This window comes from Nothobranchius furzeri, chromosome 5, assembly GCF_043380555.1.
Source record: "Nothobranchius furzeri strain GRZ-AD chromosome 5, NfurGRZ-RIMD1, whole genome shotgun sequence".
Lineage (NCBI taxonomy): Eukaryota > Metazoa > Chordata > Actinopteri > Cyprinodontiformes > Nothobranchiidae > Nothobranchius > Nothobranchius furzeri.
This window is the reverse complement of record NC_091745.1, coordinates 53199580-53221174: the sequence shown is the minus strand read 5'-3', so window position 1 is coordinate 53221174 and position 21595 is coordinate 53199580. Positions and strand designations below refer to the sequence as shown.

Genomic DNA, 21595 nt, shown 5'->3' with positions numbered 1-21595 from the left:
GCATAGAACCTTTTTGAAATTTTGCTCTCCATACTAGCTGCATAATGAAAAACAATGTTATCGAGAAAAGAGGACTATTTTTTGTTTGCAAAGGAAATGATCTATTGTTATGTATGTGATCCTATAGGATCGTGGTGAACCACCTCTAGTGTTTATATACGTGAGAGTGTCTTCCATCCATGTGTTTTGTGTTTGCATGTGTAAGTGCCTCATGTGACTGTCACAACTAGAGTCTTTCAGAGCTACTGTTAGATACATCACTCACCTGCAGCTCTTCTGACTTAATTACCTGTTCATCTGCACTTGGGAAGCTGCATTTACATCCCTTGTCTGTCTTACTGCCTACCTGTCAGATTATCTCACCAGCCTTTCTCGGAAGACCTCTGGTTCTCTGGATGCATCAACAAAATACCCACACTTGTCTGTTTTATTTCAAAAGCGTAATTTCTTGTTTACATATACAGTATGTGGTATTTAAAGAATAACTTGCCAGCCTCAGAGTTTAATAACTAAGCTGCTGACAGGATCACCCATCATCACAGTTCAGAGCATTTAAAACCCTCTCTAGTGTTTGTTGTTATTATGGTTCCAACCAGTAAAATGATGGCTGACGTCAACCAGTCGACCTTGGATGTTGTTGTGTTGTGTGGCCTGCACGTCTGGAGAATTATGCTGCATGTTTGCAAGGCCACGCAACATGCCAAGAGAGTAGAACACACACTGACGCCAGCCTTGTAGGGTGTAGCAGTGATGCTCATGCACAAGGTGACAGAAATAGAAAGAAACGCACTGTCACATTTCACACTTCTAGCAGAGCAAAGGACAGAGAGAGAGAGAGAGAGAGAATGGGTTAGGAGTGTGTGTGCGCGTGTGTGTTTGTAGAGGAGGGTTGAAATGTTCTTGTTGTTGACAGGATGGAAAAAACATCTCAGCTCCTTTTGTTGCTGTTTAACTACATCAAGATGCATTAGCTGTAAAGTTTTTATTAAGTCTTCTTTGTTAAAGACCAAGTTCACTTGTTTTCTTCCATACATCTGTGGCGGTCTTTGGTATAAACAAATGCCTTGTGAGTCTATTTCTGTAGGAAAAACACCTTTTTGAAAGGATAAATTGCAAATAAAGGTCAAAGGTTTTACAATTAAATCAATGACCTCTTTAATTATGAATGTATCAATAAAATTAATATCAGTGGAATTTTTTTATTTTTAAATTTAACAGTTTTTATTATATCACTCTCATTGATCCTTCCCAAAAAGAAAGAATATTTATTATCCTCAATAAACTAATCAAATATATTTAATTTTTTATCACAAGTTGGAATTTGTTCGGCCAAATTACTACATCATCAAAATGGTTGTAAAATTCTTTGGCAATATCTTGTGTACTGTCCACTACATATACAAGCGCGTGTACACACACAGGTGCTCACATGGTGCTCTCATAAGTATGTACTTGGGCATTTTCAATACATCTTAAGGCTGTGGTTGGCACTAAATGCACTGTGAGTTATTGTCGCAATTGTTCCGTAAAACAATGTTGATTTCATATTTCCTCATCAAGTTGCCGTAGTGATAGCTTGCTCCTGTTGTACTGTTGTGTGTCCCTTTTCTGTAGGTCTAGAAGCAGACTCTTGTTCATCACTGGTTTTTTTTTTTGTGAAAAATTCCAAATATAGGGAGATGATCCATAACATCATTTAGGAATATACCACTTGTAGCTGAACCATACAAATTTGTAAAAATGATATCTATTAGTGTAGCGCTGTCCTTTGTAATTGTACCTGGATATTAGTGGCCTTAATCCAAAACTAAACATAGTATTACAAAAGTCATTTGCTACTTCATGAACATTCCATTTCAACAAATCAATATTAAAATCTCCACAAACAAAATAAGAGATTTTATCACTTTTTTTCCCACAAATGTTAGTTATGGTATTCAAAAACTGCTCCATACAGCCATACAGGTGCCAGGTGTGTGTGTGTGTATATATGTATATATATATATATATATATATATATATATATATATATATATATATATATATATATATATATATATATATATATATAATATATCTCAAAACTATACTCTTGCACCTTCATGTCTTGATTACAATAGTCAAACTTTCCATAATTTCATCAACAACTGTGGTGTCTATAATCTATTTTATTTGTTCTAACACAAAAAAATCGTATCCTTCTAATACAAAATTAGCATCTTTGCCCTTTGTTATCCATGTTTCACTTAAAACAATAACTTTAAACGTATGTTTTAATGACTCTAAATAGTCTTTGATTTGTACAAAATTGGAATACAAACTTCCATAGTTACAGTGTATGATAGAGAAACCTTCCTAACTAAAGAGCGCAGAGGAGTCACTCTCACCTTCCACCTAAAAATTTAAACTTGTCATTTAATAAAGGGAAGAATGAAAAAAATAAAACTCTAACAACGAAAACCTTCCAGCGTTTCCATCAGTTTTATTTCTCCAGTTCTTTCAGGTTTCTTATCACAACCACCATAGCCTGCTCTGGTGAACCAGTTAACCCACAAACACCTTCCCATTTCTGGACCACATTGACTGACTTTTTTTTCTGCTTCCTGGGGATTCCACAATTTCTAACGATTTCAGCCTTTTTTTATTTTTTTGTCAAGAGCTCATTAATATACACACCGGTATCTTTAAGTTTATTAGCCTGTCTCAATATTTCAGCCTTGTGCTTTCGATTGTCACATCTGACTACTATGACAGATGGATGAATTATGTCTTTGCGGGGCTGCAAACATCATCAGGCTGGCCAGCCTGATGATGTTTGCAGCCGCAAACGAAACGTTGCAGGTAAATAAACCTTTTCTGTGTTTTAAAAAGAACTGAAAGATGGAATTTGAAACTAAACACAGCAAGAACACACCAAAGAAGCCCCTTCTCCCGTTCTCATCGTTGAAAAAATTGTGTCAATCGCGTTGAGAGACCAACTGACCAGGTCCATTTTTAATAATTTCCAGTTTCCAGAAAAAATGCTGAAGCGCCGTACACCCACAGACAAAGAGCCTTGGGATAAGATAGGGAGGAGAGGAGGACTAAAGCGTCTGTACTCTCCAAGAGCCGGAAGAAGGAAGAGTAGTAAGAATGGGAAAAGGAGGTCTGGGACACCAGGGAGGAGGAAGTGGAAGCGAAGAGCCAGGGCAGGGAGACAAGGTGTCTCAGATGAAATTTGAGTCACTTTAGTTGACCATGTCCTTGTCCATGGTGTGAGTGTGAGGGAGGCGGGGCAACAAGTCCAGGTGATTAAAATTGTTATTACCACTTGAAAAGATTGTTTAGCAAATAATTTCTTGAACATATTAACTGTGACATTTCTAGTATTTGCAAGTCCTATGTTGTATTTAAAGGGATAGTTTTCTGCTGGATTGCTAATTTAAGCTGGTTTATGTAGTGCCACAATGCAGGAGTTAGTGCAGCCCAACCACAACCTCAGAAAGTTGTGAAGATAAGCACATAATATGGTTTAATTAACAAAACATAAGGAGAGCTGAGGACATTAAACAAAGCAAATAGGGTGAGGATGACAAAGGTAGAAATCAGACACCATGCTGCTCGGATTACTCTCAGAAACAGGATGAGACACCTGGGAGTTGAAATGCTGAAGGCAGGTATGATGATTCCAAAACCAACCTGTTGTGTGTGAAACTGAAAGCACAACTGAGGGGAAAAACAAAGATAAAGCAAAATTTTAACCAACAGTTAGAAAAAAAGTTACCTACAGCAGAAAGCACAAATAATCTATATTTTCATTATTCATAAACATCTTTTTCAAATGCTTTTAAATTTTCTGTTGTGTTGACCTTTGTCTCAACATGCTTTCCTCTCCTCTGCTTTACTTTCATCAGTCACCCATGAGAACTCGGATGCCTCTTTCCATCTTATGGGACAAATGAATCATATTCTCAAAGTGGTCAAAGTTCTGCAAATCAGATATAAATAAAGTTCACTGCTGAGTCATCGCTGATTCCTTCTTCACCCCCCATTTGTGTTCAGTAGACTAAACACACACAAGCATAGTGTGTGAGGAATTCTGGGAAACACTCATCCTGTTGCTTGGCTCTAAGTCTAGGTGGGCTTTAATGGCAAGGTGATGCATTCTGTTCAGCTTCACATGAAGGCAGCACCTATAATCTATCACTTCTTAAAGGAGCAGGGAGAGATGTTTTATAGAGCATTTATGTGCCATATTGCTTTAAATGCTCTTCACGCACAATGCCAAGCAATACATAAAAGAAGCAATATGTAAGAATTCTGTATTGGAATAATCACAAAACAGTCTAATGTGTTGATCATGTTGGAATGAAGGTTATACTCAAACCGATATCATTCTCAGCCAGCTGGGGGGCTGTCACTGTTTTACAATCTGAGCCCATAGGTGGACTGGCCCATCTGGCATTTCAGCACTGTCTCGGTGGGCCGCTTGCCCCCCCCCCCCCCCCCCATCCCCCCCCCATCCCCCTTCCTGCTCTCACATTCGACAGCATTACCCGCTCTGAGGGTCAACGGTTCGTAAAAATGCCAGGGCCTAATTTGGGTCCCAGTCCACCCATGCCTGAGCCTGTGAGGTTGCAGAGTCTGTGCCGAGCTAACGATGCAGTGCTAGCATTTGTAATTCAACGCCAGCAGGCAGAAAGCCCCAGAGTTGTTAAACATTAACATTAAAACTTAGGGATGTCCCGATACAACTTTTTCATTTCCAATATGATGACAATATTGCAGCCTTCAGTGTTGACCGATACGGATATCAACCTGATACAATATCGGCACAAACCACACATACTTTTACCTATTTTGCAATGTGGAATGTATGAAAGGCTTGATCAAGTGATATTACCCAAACAGAGAACAAAAGCCAGCAAAAGTAAATATGAAAAAACTGACCAAAACTTTGGATGCATGAATGTAAACCTTAGACATAATGTTTAACAAATGAATAAAAGGATAAGTAATAAATGAAAAGACTGAGAAACATTTAAGGTAATAAACAAAAAGATTTATTTTTAAAGTGCAAAATACTAATTCAAGGTCACTTCAGTTATAGTTTACTGTCAACAAATAGTAGGAACTGATGAGAGCATGGACATGTTAAAAAAACACATTGTCCTTTGACCGTCTGCAACAAGTTTAGCGACCTAAGTTTCAATTTCACACACTGCAAACATCCTCATGTAGTCTTTTGTGATGCTGCTTCAATGTGCGATGAGGTTGGACGTATTAAACTTTCCAGATTCTGTTCCACGTAAATGTTGAATGGAGCCACACCGTGTTTTTCAGACTTCAACAAAAAATACTACCACACGGCCGACATCACTCTTGTTCCTTGCTACTTTGCTAGCACACACTGTTCTGATCACGTGGCCTTTGCAACCTGGATCTGGGCGTTGCTAGATAGAATTGCTAAAATAAAATGTAAAGCAAACGGACTGCTGAGACAGAGATTTTTGATGCTGTCCAATATAATCCTATACAGTAGTTTTGAGCCAAAATCGGACCTATTTCTGATATCAGAACTGAAATCCCTATTAAAAACCGCACATTGTCTCTTTAACAACAAGAACAGCCACATTCCCTCTAATGCTGGAGGCATATTATCATAAAAGGTGTAGTAAATGCTTCTTACCATAAAAAACAAAAGAGTGCCAGCTCCATATATGACAATTTTCCTATCAACTTCCTGTGTATGAATTGTATTTGCTTTTCATCTAGATTCTACTGGCGCTTATCCGTAACTGGAATAATAGTAAGATTTTGTTTAGGTATGCCATTTTTACTTCATTCTTTCAAATTGCACCTTTTAAATAATTTTTCTAAATAAGGAATGGTTTCAATCGCCTCTGAAACTGGAAAAGCTCATCCAATCATTGTGAACGTCCTACGTCAGTGACAGGAGGGTTGGGGTGGGTTTTGGATGCTTTGACCTCCATGCTTTGACGGCGGAGGGGTTGTACCAGAATAATTGTAGCTCAGAGCTGCTGTGATTTAGAAGTTAAGAATAAACTAGGAAACCTGTCTTGTTTTTCACCATAGAAACATCACACTAATTAGCTAGCATACTATACTGTTAAACACATACGTATTGTCACAGTAAGAGCAGGAGGTTAGGACCCAAGATGCAGAATCCCCAGAAGGACTCAAGGAAGGAGAGGTTTGAGAGAATACTTCCTTTATTTTAAAGGCGGATGCGCCAAGGTCCAGAGGCGCAAAACAAACCTGACTTACTATCAAACTTGCAGAACAAACAAACTGAAGCTCACTCATGAGCACGAACTAGGGTAACTAGAGGAGGACAGAACATGCTGACAATTACAATGAACCAACAACCACAGAGTGACAAGACAAGAGCTTTTAAACACAGAGGGAGGTAATCAGGGAAACAGGTGAAAGGTGTGAGGGGTGTGAGCTGAGGAGAAACTGGTGGAATTACTTAACTAAATGGGAAGGGAAAGAGCTGAGGGCAGATAAACATTAACCTATAAAACATGGATTTAACTAAACCTAAATGACAGAGGGCAAATATAAACCACTAATAACCAGATGGGTAAGGAGGACTAATCTAAAGACAACTAGGAAAACCAAGGAGTGACTAGGAGGGCACAAGAGGAGAGCCTGGAGTGGGAACAGGAGGGGGCTGGGGAACGAAGGGACACAGAACATGACACATATAGGTGCATTACATTTGGAATTATGGCAGAAAATGAGCCAACAACTGGTCGAAAACGTAAAACTAAACCATTGAAAACAAGCATTGCATGTTTATGAATGCTGGAGAAGAATCTGACAGAAAGTGGGTTGGGTCTTTGAATTGTGCACATTCAAAATATAGTTTGCTCCAATGCTTTTAAAGCTTACTCCCATGTTATCTGTTAGTCTAATCAACAGAGGATGCTGAAGCACCTATAATCTATCACTTCGTCCTTCTAATTTCTCATCGCATATGTAGGGTTTGGTAAACTGAGTGCTTTAAGAGCTCAATATATATTACCTCTGCTTATGACCAATAAGCTGTGATACTCTATATAAATATAGAATATCAACCTACTTGGTCTTTACTGTATTTACTCAGAAGATTCTGGGATTCTTTGTTGTATTAAGGGATTGTAAACACTTTGTTTTGATTCAGAAAAGAGTCAGGTTTATAAAAGTAAGAATTTATTTTACAAACAATTAAAACATGACAAGTTAACTAATATTTACTGTGAGTGGATGTAGATGGAAAAGGTGTAGTGTATGGTGCCTATGTGTGAATGCGATGTTAGTCAGAACTTCCATATCTAGGAGGGCTGAGTTCTGGATGTAAAAGAATTTGGTTTGCGTTAAGCTAAGAAGTTGATTATTATCAAAACACATCAGACGCAATCTGTCATGTTTACATACCCACTCAAAGACCCTCGTGATAGATCCGGAATGTCGAATTCCTCTGACTTCCTGGCACAGAGGTCCGTAGAAGAAACTGCGGCACTACTAGACTGGTCTTAGAGTTGTCTCCAGGTCACAACAGATGGATGGAACTGCACGTCTGGCAGACTCTTAAGGAGTCTGAACAATATCAGCTTGTTCTGCAGGAACCGTTTGCTGTATCAGCTTCGCAGGTGCAAAAAGATTTTGATGACGTGTCAAAAGCTTTGATGGGTTAGAGAGGTGTTGCTTCAGATGGCCGGTCTGAAGCTTTTCTCAAGAACTGATGAATCACCAGAGTGATCCAGTTTTAATGTTCTCATGTTATGATTTGTGTAGCCAACCAGAGGTTGACAAGTTGCGGAATATTACCAAGAATCTCAGAAACACGCCTTCTTGGATCTGGATGCTCTGATCTGGGGTAAAGGACTATCTATGTGTCATGAATTTAACTTAACTTTACTTTGTCCTTGTGTGAGTGCAAATGTTGATGACCTCGTCATATTAACATGCTGAAACATATATCAATCACTGTAATCATAGCATAACATTCATTTCACACTTCAATCATTGAGCACAGATGAATGAAAACATTTCATTATACTATAATTATTATAAGTAGCAATAAAAAACGTTTATTTAATGATTATCTAGCTTATAAGTTTTAGAAGTTCATATTTAATTTAAGAAATAATTCTTTGATTTAGCAACTAATCCGAGCTGCAAGTGTTCCTTATTTAGAGGCATGAAGAGTCCTGTAGGACGACAAGGGAAGCTTGGACTTTGAGGAGAGAACATCAATGTTGACAATTCGTTATCACGTGTTCAGAGCTGCAGAGAGGCTCTGAGCTCCAGCTGATGGGATGAAGACAGGCGGATTTAAAGGGAACACGTGCAGTCTCGTGTCTCCATTTTGACCAGACAGAATGGCCAAACTGTACCTAAAAACTGACCATTGCTGGACGTTACACATGTTAAGTATCTGATCATCAGCAGAATTCTTGAGAGAATATTCAGATTTAGTAAACAGATTAAGTTTCATGCACCTTCCACCTAAGGACAACCATGAACTCAGGGATAAATCACAGAGATGGATGGAGGTGTTTCTGAGGATGTGTGTTGATTTTGTGGGTTTTATTAGATCACAAAGTGAATACAAAAGCAACTTTCATGAAGACATAAAAGTTTTTGTGCTTCTCAGTCTCTCTTTTGTTGTAATAATTAAACGCAGCTGTGGCCTTGATGAGAGTGAGCTTCAGTTTCTGGATGGTTTTAAATTCCTGGTTTGTTGCTATGGAGTTAGCTACAGAGTGGTTGCTTTGGTCTCACTTCAGCTCAGTAAACGGCAGATCCTCTTCTAGAGGTAATTTCATTTCCTTTGAGCCCAAACAGCCAGCCTGTTAAGCCGCTAATGGATCCACACTCCAGCTATTACAAATCCCCCCCCCCCCCCCCCCCCCCCCCACACACACACACACACACACGCACACAGAAGTTCACAGTACAAATCAAAACTGTCATTTATTTTTATTTATCCTCAGGTACATCTGTTGTTGGAAACAACTTAGGTCCGTGTCTGTGTGGCAGGTCGGTCATTATTTCATGTGATGATTTTTATTTTATTTTTTTACTCTATATTTTGAAATGTTGACTCATTTCTATTATAGCACAAATGTTTTCATAGGAAATTATGGAATCCTCTTTTAGTTCAAACGATTGTTTTCAGTATCAGATTTGCACTAATTGAAGTCATGTTGAGAAATGATGATAAATGATAAATGACCAGGATCAGAGGACTCCAAAGCACTTTACAATGTAATGTATCATGCATCCATTCGTGCACACACTCACACGCTGGTGGGGATTCAAGATAATTTATTGACATTGCACAGGTGTGCAACAAAACTGACTTGACTTGATGAGCTACACTGTAGCCACAGCTGCCCTGGGGCACACTGATGGAGGCAAAGCTACATCAGTCCCTCCGACCACCACCAGCAGGCAGGGTGGGTTAAGTCTCTTGCCCAAGGACACAACAGCACCTACAACCCTATGATTACTGGACAACCTGCTCTACCTCCTGACCTGCTGCTGATGGAGCTATGGCTGTTCAGGACAAATCTTTAAATAACATTATACGTGATGCCATAGTGCTCAGAGTATGTGTGAATCACTCAGTTGCTATCACATACTTGATTTCAATTTATTGAGTTGTATCCATTTCTGTGTTTGCCCCACTGTCTGTGTTATTTTACCTCAGCATCCTGTCTTTGGTCTGGATCAGGCCAAAGAGTCTCGTCCACATCACATGCTATGCTGGCCTAGCTGGGGTAAAATCATCTTGCTTGCCTGATCCACCTCTGCCATGCATCTACTGAGATGTTGAGGCAGACTTCTTCTATGGCCTAGAGGAGGTTAACATGGACATGAGGTTCTCTGTTGTACACTTTCCACCGCCATGCTGAAAAATTACTTTGTTGGCAATGACCATGTTCAGAAGCTCCTTCTCTTGCTCCTCTGACAGAAGCCTTAAAGTGACCGTGTGTATTTTTCCTGGTGATAGGGGCAATAGATACATGAATTGTTGCAAGCAAGCAGCATTTTTGTGTTGGAGTAAGACCTTACCAACAGATGCCTGTTAGGGTCAAAAGCCCTGGGGAGTGCAAATTTCAGCAAAATGACAAGCACGTCAGACTCCCTTTCATCACTGGCAATGAGTAAAGAGGTAAATGTGTAAAACAACAACGTTTATGAATGGTGAAAGTTTAGTAATCGCTTGTTACAAATCAGTAAATGCGTTTTGTCCTCAAGGGCTCCCGTAGAAGGAAGCATGGCATCTAATATGGCATCGCCTTGAGACTTGCACCACTCCCATGTATTTTAGACCTGATTTTTATGGTTCTATGTTACAAAGCCGCCAATATTTTTCAACAACTATAGGCATCATTGAATTCATTTTCAACTAAAATTTGACAGATATTTCCAGAGATTAATGATAAAAACTACACATTGTTCTTTTAACCTTCCTCCACCAGGTGGTCGACCCTGTGTCCTATAAAAAGAGACGCACACTTTACTGTAACTGTCACACAGCATTTTTACAGGAAATAAATGGAAAAACTGAAGCTCAAGAACTCCAAGTAATTCAAAAGTTACTGTACACAGCAGTCTTACTGCAAGTACACCTACCTGTTTTCCTCTCTGATGGTTCTAATGATAAATGATAAATGACCCGCTGATAGAGGCAGCAGTGAAGCTGGATTTGTTGCCCCCTCTCCCTCATGGTCCTAACATTGACAAGGACATGGTCAACTTTAGTGGCTCAAATTTCATCTGAGACCACTTGTTTCCATGTCCTTTCTCTTCTCCTTCCTTGTCGCTGTTGTTCTTGAGCTCTTCTACCTCCTCCCCGGTGTCCTAGACCTCCTTCTCCTCCTCTTCCACATCCTCATCCTCCCTCCTGCTTTTCCAACTCTTCCAGCCTGGTGCCCTAGACCTCCTTCATCTCTTCCTTTGCATCTCTTTGGCTCCATTGTTTCAAACATGAATGAGCTGACGTTGGCCCTTTTATCTATCCATCAAAGGTTCTGATTGGCATAGGCGTCATTTTAACCGGGGACGCCGAGGAAATGTCCCCGGCAAAATTTGTGATTGGCAGCTGTGTCCCCCCCACTTTCAAAAACGCCTGCTGATGAGGATTTTTGTTTTACCAGCTCAGGTCTTATACCAGGGGTCGGCAACCTGTTCCCATCAAAGAGCCATTATTACCCGTTTCCCACAGTAATTTTGGACGGACCTTAATAAGCAGTGACTTAAGTGAAGCAGGCAGGTCGCGCTAGAAAATTTAGTTTAAAAAGACGTCATAAATGTGTTCCCCGTCATTTTTATTTATAAAATATGAAGTAAAAACTCACAATTTAATTTTCATTCATTTGTCATTAATATTTAGTCTACACCCGTGCGTTAAGTGGACCATCTTCCAGTAAACGCAAAGCATCCAGCCCACCTCTCCAAATGCGTAAAATGTGCATCAGCCGCTAGTTAGGCGCGCCGCGCGCACCGTCAGCTGATCAGCCCAGACAAGAGCAGAGCAAATGGAGACAGAATAGAGGATAATTGTGTCTGGATGTGGATGGAGATTACATTTTACAGCAGCCTGATCATCATTTAAATACGTAAACCATCACCTGTCTTCTAGTCCACGCTATCAGCATTGTTTTAATTGGTGTGTGTGTGTGTGTGTGTGTGTGTGTGTGTGTGCGTGTGCGTGTGTGTGTGTGTGTGTGTGTGTGTGTGTGTGTGTGTGTGTGTGTGTGTGTGTGTGTGTGTGTGTGTGTGTTTTCCACTTCAAACACTGGTCTAACCAACCAGACCAGCATGTCCAGTAACACATTAATGTTACAATTAAACAGTTTCACTTCATGTAGGCTAGGAACGTTTCACCTGCCGTGGCCCGACCGCTTCTGCTCCACATAAACTTTGTGCGTGATCAAATGTCTCTACGCGTCATGCGTCTCCATATTAGAGACGGGAACAAGCGCTGTTCAGCCAAAGTTTCATAATTTCATAAAAAGAACATTTTTCCAAGTGAAACATCCCTCATACAGATGTAAAATTAATGCAGTAAAATATAAAGCATTTTATTTAAATATCCATTCATTATTTTACAAGCACAGAGAGCGCATCAGATGGATGGAAGAGCCGCATGCGGCTCCAGAACCGCGGATTGCCGACCCCTGTGCTAGCCTACTTTATTGTCCCCAGCAATTTTTAAACCCCACTCAAGTGTATGGTTATTGTCCCCAGCAATTCTGAAAACAAACTGACACCCTTGCTGATTGGTGTGTGTTAAATTGTGACACCTTGTGTTTCCAGTTGGTTCTTTGTGTTCTAACTGAGCTCAAGCTGTGCTGACTTCAGTTAACATTATTGACTGCTAGTGCTTTCTAAATGACCACATGGTGCCAGCACTGAAAAATGTTAGGTTATGTGTGTAGAGTTATGCAGTAACAGTTCACCAAATTTGACTCATGTGTCAAAGCAGGGAATAGTGTGTATGGTTCAGGGAACTGGGTGTGCTTTTGGAAAAATGGCGTTACGGTTTGGGAATTTGAGTTTAAAAGGTTGGTTATAGTGTTTAAGCAATAGAGAAAAACTGTATTATTTAATGCAAGGTTAGGCACCTATTATTATTAGTCATCATCAAAGTGGTCTCTATATTCACGTTTCTTCCATCTGATGCAGCCTCAACAAAAACACATACCCCCCACAGAAATTATACATCAAATCAACCCTTGGTATGGGGAGATGTGCATGTACTCCAGTTACCATGGCGATGTAATTCACCTAGGCATTCAAATTAGTTAATGAATTTAATTATTAGTTTGTTAATGGTTCTAGTAGTGTGTGTTTAACTTGGCCTGCTGTTACAGCATGTCTCTTAGCCTGTCTTCTGTTCACAAGGCAAGAAACTCCCAGCTGTCTGATTGGCTAAGACTTCCTTAATGCTTCTACTGAATCTTTCCTTTGATATAATTCTTCTGCATGTGAGGACCAATGACTGCCCAATACTGGACAACCCCCACCCATAGCTTTCTGTGGTCTTTTTTAAAGCTAAATGGACTGTTCCCACAACCACCATCTTGGCTATGTAGCTCGTGTCATCACTACTCCCAAATCCAAAAATGGGCAAAAAAATGAAGCTGAGAGTGGGGCTGTGAGCGTGGGAGTAAATGATTGACACACATCAAACCCTGAACCAATGTAGTTACAAGCTAACTTGAACCCCCCAAGTCGCTTTACATCACAGTCATTTACACATTGGCACGCTGGTGGGGATGAGCTACAATGTAACCACAGCTGCCCTGGGGCACACTGACAGAGGCGAAGCCTGCCGAACACTGGCACCACCGGTCCCTCCAACCACCAGCAGCAGGCAAGGCAGGTTAAGTGCCTTGCCCAAGGACACAACAGCAGCATTCTCTGGTATGAGCCGAGATCCAACTTGTAACCTTCTGATTACTGGACAACCCTCTCTACCTCCTGAGCTACTGCTGTAAGGATGACTACAGCCTCACATGGGAGCTGGGCAAAGCTGGGAGATTGTGTAGTTCGGATGCGCTGGGAGATGGGAGCAGCTGGCTCCCTTCATCTAGCAGTTGTTCCCACCTCACTCGACTGTGTCCAGGAGGCTGAAGTGGCCGATTCACAGATCTCTGATCTCAGGGTCGCCGCTGCTGAAGGGAGTGACATGGCACCAAAACTCGGTAATCCTCCCTTCTACAGCTAACAAAGTCTAAATGAAGTTGATGGCATTTGTTTTCCAGATCATGTGGTCAGTGGCAATCATCATAAATCCATAGAAATGTTTACAGGCATTCCATGTTGGTGATCCTGATTGGACCATCATAGTTTTAGACACATATCTGCTCAACCAAACACTGACTGAAAACCAATTTTTCCTGGGACATTTTTTGTGCTTGGAGTGTTTTTAGAGGCAGTCCCCTTAAATAAACATTGAATTCATCATCATCATCATCATCACCTTTATTTATAAAAGCACCTTACAGACATATATCATGTCACCAAGGTGCTGTACAAGACTAAACTAAAAAGATAAAAACAAAGAATATATAGGAACCTAATAAAAAATTAAAAACAGCAAAATACAAAACATCCGTTAACACACAGATTTAAAAGCCAGATTATAATAATGGGTCTTCAGCGCCTTCTTAAAAACCTCTACTGACGTGGAGAGTCGCACAGATAATGGAAGATCATTCCATAATTTTGGGCCTGCTACCGAGAAAGCCCTGTCTCCTCTTGTTTTGAGCCTAGTTGCAGGGACTAGAAGCTTATGGTGACTCTCTGAGCGGAGCGAACGACTAGGTATATATGGCTGTAGCAAGTCAGATAAATAGTCTGGTGCCATCCCATTCAGTGCCTTAAAAACCAATAAAAGAATTTTAAAACGCTCTCTAAAAGCGACCGGTAACCAGTGTAGATCTGCCAGGATGGGTGTCACATGATCATATTTCCTTTTCCCTTCTAGGAATCTTGCCGCGGTGTTTTGCACAAGCTGCAGACGAGCTACTGTACTCTGTCTCATCCCAATTAAGACAGAGTTACAGCAGTCTAAAAGAGAGGTGATAAACGCATGCACAACAGTCTCGAGGTCCTTTCTAGTTAAAAATTACTTCACTTTGGCCAGACGTCGCAAGTGGTAAAAAGAGGACGATACAACCGCACCCACATGTGCATCAAAGATGAAAGTGTTATCTAATGTCACTCCTAAGTTGCTTGCCGAAGAACGTAGGTAGGCATTCATATCCCTACAATCTAGTTTTGATCGCTCTAAATCACGATGTAACCCAAACAGCACTGCCTCAGTTTTGCTTTCAAAAAATTGTCCGTCAACCATGACTTACAGTAACTTCAGTTTGACAGTGCATTAAGGTAATAATGGAACAGTCGCTTCTATAATCCAAGGGTAAGTAAAGTTGGCAATCGTCAGCATACATATGAAATCGAATTCCATACTTCCTCATGATGTCCCCCAGTGGCATTATGTAAATCAAAAACAACAGTGGTCCTAATATTGAACCCTGCGGGACCCCCCACTGCAGGTGTGTGAATCCAGAACTAAACCCACCCATCCTTACACTTACAGTCCTATCCTTCAAATAAGATCTGAACCAGTCTAAGGCCAGACCAGAGATTCCGACATTATACTCCAAACGATGGAGCAACACTTCGTGGTCCACAGTGTCGAACGCAGCTGTAAGGTCCAACTAGACAAGTAGCACAGGATTTCCCCAATCAGTTTCCAACATAATGTCCTTTAATACCTTTATCAGTGCCGTTTCCGTACTATGAAAAGCTTTAAAGCCAGACTGAAAAGTTTCCTTAATGTTAGACTCTTCTAGGAAATCCTTTAACTGAGTATAGACACATTTTTCCAGAATTTTACTCAGAAAAGGGAGCTTTGCAATCGGCCGGTAGTTGCAAGGCTGCATACCATCTAACCCCGATCTCTTTAACAGTGGGTTAATAACCGTCTTTTTAAAATCATTTGGGACATAGCCAGAGACCAAACTGCTATTAATAACTTTCAGTATTAATGGTGCTATTCCATGAAAGACCATTGAACAGCCGTGGTGGTATGATGTCTTCAGGAGATCCTCTCGGTTTAATTACGTCCACCAACTTAACTAAGTCATCAAGGGATACTGGCTGAAAAGACTCTAAATGTCTATCCAAAGTAAATGAGGGAGTTTGCATATTTGCTCTTGACAGTGCAGAACGCAACAATGCCACCTTTTCAATAAAAAATCCAAGCTATTGCCTCTGTGTACGGCAATATAAACAATGTAATATCATGTATGTTCTGAATGCCTGAAACCTTTACTCTTTTGCTGTTCTGGATTGTTTAGGATCATCTATAACAGCACCTAGATAAGAATCCAAGATAAAATCAAGGCTAATTTTTGTCTGGGTGTTTTTATTATTTTTGGATAGTTAGCCTCTCATTTGTTTCTTTGTGATGGTAAGCAGCCTTCGTCTTCCTGTTTCTTCTTGTTTTCAAAGCCCAGAGAGACAGCTGCACCTCAGCACCTGAGGGTTTTGGCTCAAACCTGAGTTTGGCCCTTTCTTAACCCCAAACTCCTCTTAATTTGACACCACTTTCTTTTGCTCTTTTTTTCAGCCCCAGCCTGCTGAGGATATGTGCTCACTTTCCTCCTAGGAACATATTAGAGTGTCACAGCAGAAGGGTGAAACAAGCCCATGCAAGCTGCAGATGATTCATTCTGTCTCAGATGCTGCTCTCAACAGATTTGGGCTTCATCTGTTTGATTCAGATCATTTTGTATCTGAAAAAGCTTTGGGGGAAGACACAAGTGTTATGATGCACTAAAAGTGTAACAAATGTGTATTCAAAGATTTCCTTCAACATTCCGGTCATTGTGTACTGTTGGCTGGAGAAGCCCTCCTCATCCATCTTGCCTTCTGGCTGCAGAACCTAGGAAAGCTGCATCCCAGTCAGCCCCATTAATTCTCTTTACTCTTAGGAAGTGATCTTAGTAAGTTAGCATTTATGAGGCTGTGTTTTTCCCAGAGTTCACAGGCAACTGTGAGCATGTGTTCTTTCCTCACTCACTCAGTCGTTCCAGTGAAGCAGCACAGAGAATAAACGAGATCACACAATGGAAAGTTTAGAATTTCTTCTTTTAATTTTTGCACCATTTTTACTTTACCCGCTGCTCCTGGAAGGCATCACATCATTAAAGAAAGAATTACAGTTCACATGAAGAATTTAGAGAATCATTCCCACCATGATAAACCTTTCATTTTATTTGCCTTTAACAACAACAACAACAAAAGTAAATAGGATCAAACTTCTAAAATATTACAGGAGGTGGTTTTTTTCCTATTGATACAACTGAAACGCTTTCTCTTGCAGCCTTGTTCATGTTTCACTGTAATTATGCACAAAACGTGAATGAGTTAGATAAATTTCACAAAGTCTGTGCATGTTGACATCACACAACATACAAGCAGGCATGTGTCACACCCTGTCCTGTCTCCCCATTTGGTTCAGCCTGTGTCTCTGTTGATTGCTCCCACCTGCCTCTTGTTTCCCAATCACCCAAGCTCCCAGCCCTCCTGTATTTAAACCCCTCCAGTTCTGTGTCTCTTGTTGCCTCATTGTTTCCATGTCCTGTGATCATTAAAAACCTTTTAAGTTTTCCAGTTTGTCTGCCTGCCTGATCCCTCCCCAGCATTTGGATCCTCACCTCCGCTCCACTCACCAGCGCGTCGTGACAGCATGTTCATACAGTACATGCATGTCCATTTGAGAGCGATTTGCTCCTCCATATAAAGAGGAGTCAGTTGAGATGGTTTGGGCATCTTGTTAGGATGCCTCCTGGACGCCTCTCCAGGGAGGTGTTTTGGGCTTGTCCTGCTGGCAGGATGCCCCCTGGTCGACCCAGGAAACGTTGAAGAAAGTATCTCCGAACTGTCCCAGGAACGCCTTGAGGTCCTACTGGAGGAGCTGGTGGAAGTGGCCGGGGAGAGTCTTGGACCTTCCCAACTGGATGTCCCTAGTTGGGATGCTGCCTCCACGACCCGGACCCAGATAGATGGAAGAAGATGAGATTTTAAAAAAATTCAGTGAAATTGACCTTTAAATCATCTTTATTCTGCAAGAATGAAAGAAAATACACCTTTTGAGTGAAGGTAACCTAAATATTTTAAAATGTGTTATTTATTTTTCTAATAGAAATGTATCAGATATGCGAGGGATCACTGAATAAATGTATGATACGAGCTTACTAATCACAGGAAACAGAGATGAACTGCGAAAAAAAGTTCTTCCAAGTACTGTCCGTGTGAATTAGCAGACACTAAAAGCTAAGAAAGGGAAGCTTGTCTTTGAAACCTGAAATCATTTTGCTGCTGCATAAATCCAACTATTTCTCACTTAAAAATGCTTTTGCTGACACAGCTGGCTCCGCTGGCTTTTGTGTTGCAGCTCTTGCGGGATTACCTACACGCCGTTATAAACTCTCTCTCTTCTGCCATGTTTAACAGAACTCAATCTGCAAAGATGATGGTCAGTGATTGGAGCCAGGGGCTCTGTATCGGTTGGCAAATTGCGGGTGACGGAATTTCCTGTTGTAGGAAGGGACATGCTGGTTTAGTCACTGCTCAGGGTCATGGTAGTCATGCCTCATAAGAAGCAGAATTAGAGTACTAGCATCTCTGTAAACCTGGCTCACAACGGAGTCACACAACTGAAAGCAAGGAGGAAGATTTAGCAACAGGTCAAATAAAAGATTCTGGTTGTTGGCACAAAGGGAACAAGAGAGGGAGAAAAGAGATTGTTTCAGCTGAGAGTTTGCAGCTCGGAAGCTTCAGACAAAAGCTCTGTGGTGGAGTTAAATGTCTACAATTATAGCACTATATCATGAGCAGGAGAGCAGCACGTGTGGTTACACGTGTCAGGAGAGATGAATAGCACATGTCAACCCATCCTGTGTCAGTTTTATGTGTCCATGGTCACGGCAGGTGTTATCAGTGCAGTCAACTGACGCCTGTTCACACCCACAAGTGGTCAAAGCAGAAGGGCCGGTGTCCAGCTCAGACATTTCAAACCACATATTAGGAGAACTTAAGGCAAGTGAAGCCAACGTGGTCGGATTCTGCTCCAAGGAAAAGGTATGGTGTAATACTTCCATAGGCCAGATCTTCCTGTTGTCTTCAGTTCTTTTTGAGCTGAGCTCATAACTCACACCCACATGCTGTTGTGATCAGAGAGTAAAGCTGAAGTCATTCCAGAGCCATGGCTGATATTCTGGGCCTGTTAGCCAGCAGATGATCCACACGCTGCTGCACAATCAGCCTCAGACTGACGAGCCAGAAACACCAGAATAAATGTGATCAGAAAATAATATTATGCTGCTTTGGAGTTGGCATGGCAACCATTAATAAATGAGAAGTGAACAGCACTTGGCATGTGGTCTTTTTGTTCCTTTCTTACACATCCAGTTGTCACCATTTCAGTACTCGAGGACCAGCGCTGCTGGACCCCAAAACAACAGGCTTCAGTCACATGAGGGCCTCAGCGTGAAGTGGACTGGCCCGTGACCCGAAGAGGGACTGCGACTCCAATACAATGACCTCGTGAAGCACAGAGGAGATGCTTTGTTCTCTGGAAAAACAAACGACAGGAAGAGAGGTATCATCTCAAAGAAAAGTGTAAAATGCAGTAAAACTGGAGGTCTGACTGTGAAAATGTGTTTTGTGTGTTTCAGGAACATACAGACATGTTATCAGTGATTTAGGGAACCTCTGGACCAAATTACTAATCATCCTCGTATTTGTGTTTATTTGGATCTGTAGAGCAGAACAAGGAGGGAGTAGAAACACACCCACAGGTTCCTTATACAACTAAAATTTAAATTTGTACTAATAATTGTCCTGGTGAAACGTTCTGGAGGTTACTGAATGGATGGATGATAGCTGCACAAATTAGAAACCAGTCTGCAGGACTTATTGTCTACTGTCAAATATTTCATTTCCTAATTTCTTACACTGTGGCAGAGGTTTGGTATATTGTCTGTGATAAATACTGTATTTCAGTTTTTACACAGTGTCAGGTTCACTATAACAAACTGAATGAGCAAGGAGTTCAGCCGTAGCGTGCAATGTGACCCAGATGCAGAAGAGGATTCTAGGAACACCTGAACAGCTCGTGAAGGGAAACGGGAGCGCATAGATGTTCTGGGAAGAAAATAATGCTGACTCACTGGTCAGGAGAAGGTTGGCTGGGAGAGCTTGGATGCTAAATTAAAACAACGACTGAGTGGAGACTGATTGGTTCTAGGGGTGACAATGTGGTTGCTGCGTGGCGCACTGAGGTTGATGGGGGATGGAGTTCCTGTTGGCCGATCTGCGGCTGGAGGGGTGCTGGAAAATGTGGTTGTGACACGCAGTTTGCAAAAAAGAATGGAATCAATAAAAACTGCCTCAAAGCATTTTTGAGTCTTGATTCTGTGTAGAAAGATGATAAATGGCACCGCTATAAAAGCTTTGTGACAGGATACAATGGTGCTCTGACTCACACTGAGTTCTGTGTTTGGTATTTCGTTGTCCGTTGTGTAATGGCTGAATGGAAGAGCTCATTGCAACATGTGTTGTTTGAAGGAAAGATTTGCTTTTTGTCACATGTTAAATGTTTTGGCACAGTTAGAGCATTTTGAAAAACAAAAGGTGTTGCTTTGACCTCGAGTGCTGCTGCTTAGACCTGTGTGTTTTGGAAATGTGGAGTTTGAGTTGACTGTTGCATGAAAGCAACCAATAAAAATGTTACTGTTACTGTAAAAAGAGAAGTGTGTTGTCCTTCATGGCAGCGTGTCATCATGTTGAGACTAACTCTGTGTGTGTGTGTGTGTGTGTGTGTGTGTGTGTGTGTGTGTGTGTGTGTGTGTGTGTGTGTGAAACCTTCCTAAAGCATTCCTGTCTGTTTGCCTGCCTGCCTTCCTCCCCTGCAATTGGATCCTCACCTCCGCTCACTTCACCTGCGCTCGTGACACCCAGTGGTTTTCTGGTGGTGCATCTGTCATGACTGGATAATGAAAACTCAAATTACTGACCCCAGACAGAAGTGCTCCACAGGAAGATCGGTCCATTCAGGTGGAGTAAGGTATTCTTTCTGGAATCCTTCAGGTCTGTGAGGTGAGCGACAAAAGATCAGGATGGTTACTCTCAAGCCACAGCATGGTTTCTGTGGTTAAACTTTGAAACCGTGACTGAATGGCACAGGGGCCCACACTGAAAGGAGCTAATGAAGGACCGTTGTGTATAGAGGAGTTGGTAAACAAAAGCCACACTCATCATCTTATACAAACTCATCATTAATAACAAAAGAAGCCAACAAAATGATGCAGCACCTTGCTGCCACGTGCCTCCCTTCCTGTCTGGCTCATGTAATATCTTCCCCTTCATGACGATCCACGTGCAGCATCCAGAAAAAAAAAAACAAAAGATCTCGCCGCTCCGTATCCATATCTGTTCCGCACCACAGCCTGCGTGAATGCTCTGTTTGGGCTCAAGGATTTTTGGTCTTTGCAGAAGTTGCTACGGATTCCAATCCTCCTCCTTACCACACTCTGTGTAAATGAGGCTTAAGTCAATAAAGAACCAGCAGGTCCTGACCATTTTAATGTTATTTATGAAAACGCCATCTTTGCTGTGTCCTTGTGAGTTTCATGACAGTGTTTCTCTCGGGTTCTTCTTTAACCTACTTGCTGCTTCCACTCAGCACACATGAGCTATGTTGTTTACAGTGATGCATTTGGGTTTCACAGCTTAATGGTAACACAAGTTGACCCAGTCCCATTTTCTTCATCTTTTCTTGCTCATCAGTGGCACGACGCATTTGAGATGAAGATGTGCTGCGCCGCAGGAGGGTTATACTTACCTGTGCTGCGGCAGCTGTGTACGGGGATTCTGCTAGCACAGGTATGACGAGAGAGAATCTGATGATTACTGTAATCTTTATCTCAGGTAAGTATAGCTTTGGCTCAGCGGTCCTGGATCTGTGTTCCTCTTCTGCAGGAGAGGGGGGGCTTGTCCATGGAGGCAAGAA

The 21595-nt window shown here is 41.4% G+C and overlaps 1 long non-coding RNA gene across 1 annotated transcript; it reads left to right on the top strand.

The window, feature by feature from the left end:
• Positions 1-17106: 17106 nt before the first annotated feature.
• Positions 17107-20266, top strand: LOC129163361 (uncharacterized). Its single transcript, XR_008563231.2, has 3 exons — positions 17107-17682; positions 19009-19183; positions 19260-20266. It is a non-coding gene; the product is annotated as an uncharacterized lncRNA (long non-coding RNA).
• The last annotated feature ends 1329 nt before the right edge of the window (positions 20267-21595 follow it).